General features: G+C 33.4%; 1 protein-coding gene across 1 annotated transcript in view; it reads left to right on the top strand.

Moving 5' to 3' along the window:
• Positions 1-2,306: 2,306 nt before the first annotated feature.
• The window catches only part of LOC138715722 (transmembrane protease serine 9-like), a 51,029-nt gene continuing 49,016 nt past the window's right edge, over positions 2,307-4,319 (top strand). The window contains exon 1 of the mRNA XM_069848778.1: positions 2,307-2,570. The gene's annotated coding sequence lies outside the window, so the exon portion shown is untranslated. The remainder of the gene's footprint in view (positions 2,571-4,319) is intronic.

Here is a 4,319-nt window from a genome sequence, read left to right as displayed (position 1 = left end):
AATTATATGATACTATATACGAATATAATTATTTGACAATAATTGATATTAGAGAATCAAACATTTCCCACAAATTAATTACAAAGAATATTTCAAATTTTTATTGCAGTAAAACAGATGAAATATGCTAAAGTTTAAAAAAAAATTCTTTCAAATCAGCAAAAAACAAGTTTTTCTTAAGACTTTCCATTAAACAAGCAAAAATCCAGGAATAAGATTGGATTTGCTGAAACCACCATGAGAAAAAGTCGACCTATGAGCCTATACTCAACTATTTCAAACTGAAATATTCCTTAATTCACGTTGAGGTATTCGGCTATAGGTGCTCGAGGGACTATACCAGCTTTTTTCGAAGAATTTCGACGGCAATTTGCTCTGCCAAAATTTCTGAGGCATGACATTGTGATAACAGTGTTAAAAAGATCCTGTAAAATCCTGATTAATCACATGGTGCAACATTAATACAAATTGTAAATTTTCATGTTCTTTTCCTTGTTTCTTTCTTTTAAATTTCGTTACCTATGTTTACATATGCATTACATATTTTAGGATATAGGCTTACTGAGTCAATAAATAAATAAATAAATAAATGAATGAATGAATGAATGAATGAATGAATGAATAAATAAATAAATAAATAAATAAACAAATAAATAAATTAAACAAATAAAATAAATAAATAAACAAATTAAACAAATAAAATAAATAAATAAATAAATAAATAAATAAATAAATAAATAACAGATTCATGCAAGTTTGCATTAAATTTTATAATGGATTAGGCTAGTTATGCATTTAATAAAGATTTTCGCTATCTCGAAAAACTGTAAATAGGCAAGTTTTGATGTAGAAACAAATTCCAAAGGGTAGTGGACAACATCAAGTATACGATACCGTGCTTAACTCTTTTTTTTTATTTTGGATAAGACGAGTTTTGCATCCAATAGCCTCTACAAATATATGTCATTGATTAGAAATGGTTCCGGAGATATAGTTACAAAAATGTTGTAGTAGCAATGTATTGAACAAAATTTAGAATTGCATACAATATAATTTTATAGCACACTGGAAAATTTCGCAGCCAATGTTAATACATCTTTTCATTAGTGTGGTAAGAAGTTACTGCGTCTTTTTTCTATCATCCATACATATTTCAGTATCTTTCAGTCCTTGCAATATTTCTTCTGCTTTATTCTAGATTTTTAACACATTCTCAAAGAATATTGTTAAAATTAACAGCAATTAAATACCTAAATTTTTGGATGAGAATTGTGCAATCATCATGCCTATTTCTGTCATTTTCAACAAATTTAGGCCTGTGAATATCTAAATGATTTTTAGTTTAAAATGTTTGTAACAAATACATGGGCAAAAATAAACTAGAATCTTTTATTCATCTCTTAAAATACCATTCGTCCTATTTTATATTTTATAATACATTATTATTTTAACGTTTTTCTTCCACATTTCCAGAAATAAATATTCTAGCAGTTGCTACAGTAAATATATTATGTTGCTAAGATTGCAAAAACACATAAGCATGCAAGATTTCATTAAAACATACAACAAGATGTATAAAGATGTAAAAGAAAAATAAGTTATCAAGGAAAACAAATGTAAAATCAGAAGTTTCGGAAAACGAACGGCGAAGAATAAAATTAAAGGGACAGAGAAGTGACACGCGCCCATGTTAAAGGACATATCTCGGGCATTATTGCGGGTATCTAAGTAATTATTTCATCACAAGAAAGAGAGAATTGTATTCTATAAAGTAAAACAAACATTAAAAAATGTCATTTTTTGAACCATAAAAGTGCAACTCTTCTCTTAAGTTCCTTCGACGAAACTGTGAAAAACGAAGTTCTCCTTGTCTTCCCCTTATTCTAGTTGTCTTCTCTTGTGTTTTAATGATAGAACTGGATAAAAGAGATTTTTTGACATTTTACATTAAAAACTAGACTTAGGGGAGAGTCGGGTAGTATCGGACATCGGGTAGTATCGGACAGTGCGTTTCTTTCATCTACCACCATATGGTAGTACATGAATGATATGGTTACGTTTCTCTATGCGACATCACAGAAACGTAACCATGTCAATCAGGTACTATCATCGTGTGGTAGATGAAAGAAACTCACTGTCCGATATTACCCGATGTCCGATACTACCCGACTCTCCCCTATTTCAGTATGGTACAGTAAAAATCCATACGACATACAGTTCTGAATTAAAACAATCAGGTACTGCAACGCATGTAAATGAAACCGTCATTCAGCGTTTATGGTCGACATTTAATTGGTCGTAATGTTATATTCAAAGCTATTTGTTTGGTTTCGACTAAATGTTTCCGAAACAGAAGGTAATTAGAATTTTAGTGAGCCTGAAAAATATTTGCTATCGCTACTATTGAATGTGCTTTTTATTTCTTGAATATCCTGCTGTTGACCATACTGGACTCGTGGCTGCAATTACGCGTAATTTTGAAAAGTATAGAATAAATTTACTAGGATGTTATTTGGATTCTACTGTTAAGTATGAAATATTCACACTGTCTTGCTGAAGGGACACAATATGTAAGTTTCTAAAATTCAGTGATTTTTTTCTCCACCATAAATATATTTACACTCACTACCGAATACTGATTCTGCTGCTATGGCTCAGTTGATAGCACGTACGCTTCCTAACTAAGCGGTCTGTGGTTCGATTCCCGGAATGGAGTGGAAGTTCTATCTTCATTTCATGGGACTGGGTATTTGTCTATTATCTTGCACTTGTCCTGAGTGTTTCTGTGGTGGCCCTACTCGTACTGGTCTAGGAGGCCCGCTATGTGAGAGGGTTTAATGTTGGTTTAGAGAGAGGTCAATATAACTCGGTGATGTTATGGAAAAAAGTCACATGAAAATCAGTGCGATATAATAAACAGTTCATTGTAGTATGTATTGTGGTCGCATCGGTGTACAGAAATCGAATTTAAAAATTCAAGAAATATTTTCTATTGCCTCGATTGAATAATAATTTTCGGAGGAAAAAATAGTGTAAATGATTTTGAATGTATTTACAATATCATCAATGTCTTCATTGATAATGGACTAACATGATGTAGTGCCCCATGTAAGTTGTTACTAGTATAGAGTAGGCCTATATCAGATTTTCATGAGATTTGCAATGCGGAATTTGTACATGAAAATAGTTTTTATAACATTTCGAAGCTAATATGACAGGTTCCACTTTTATTATATTGATGCATATATTACTAGCCTTTTGATTAAACACAAAATTACTTTATATAAACTAATCAATAATAAATCAATAATTTATTCATCTCTATTGTTTATGACTGACTCCCAACGTTCTGGCAGTTTTTCAATTTCACGGAAGAAGAAATCCAGTGGTTTGGAGTTGAATTCATCATCGGTCCCGAACATTGTTGGATAGAGTACGGAAGAAATGAAAATCTGTTGAAGCAAGATTATTAGACTAGGGTAGATGTGGAATAACCATCCAACCGAGCTCTTGATAACTGCTTTTGTGATACTGTGTGTTAGAATTCCATGTATTCCCTATCATCACATCATGGCACGTCCTCAGGTTGCGGATAGAAGAGACGGCCTCCAGTCATGGAGGATAGCTGCGAATATATTGAATAAGCTGTCCATCACTGTAAAAAAACGGCTTGTTACGAAACCATTTAGCCTCGGAATGGGACTGATTCTGTTCTTAGGAAAATATTTGGGGTTAAGAGGGATGAAGTTAGGTCTATAGGAGAATAAAGAAAGTTACACAACGCAGAACTGCACGTATTGTCTTCTTCACCTGACATAATTAGGAACATTAAATCGAGACGTTTGAGATGGGCAAGGCATGTAGCACGTATGGGTGAATCCAGAAATGCATATAGTATGTTAGTTGGGAGGTCTGAGGGGAAAAAGACCTTCGGGGAGGTTGAGACGTAGATGGGAGGATAATATTAAAATGGATTTGAGAGAGGTGGGATATGATGCGGGCTTATGTGAGGGCGGAAATGTACCTACGAGTTCCTTAAAAGCCATTTGTAAGTTGTAAGTAAGTGTGTTAGAATTACGCGGACGGGCATTATCACGCTGCAAGATCACTTGACGCAGTGTTCCCAGTGTTTTTTCTTGAACTGCGGCCTCAAGACGACTGAGATGTTGGCAGTAAATCTCACAAGTGATGAGAAACAATATATCGTATGTACACGAATACTCCACGCACATTTTTTTCCGAAATTTGGCGCAGAAAAACTGGGATGCGCGCATTATTTGAAATAAGACTGATACCGCTTCGCAGTATCACGAATTCAC

The sequence above is a fragment of the Periplaneta americana genome, chromosome 15 (assembly GCF_040183065.1).
Source record: "Periplaneta americana isolate PAMFEO1 chromosome 15, P.americana_PAMFEO1_priV1, whole genome shotgun sequence".
NCBI classification, from domain to species: domain Eukaryota; kingdom Metazoa; phylum Arthropoda; class Insecta; order Blattodea; family Blattidae; genus Periplaneta; species Periplaneta americana.
This window is presented reverse-complemented; position numbering and strand designations above follow the sequence as displayed.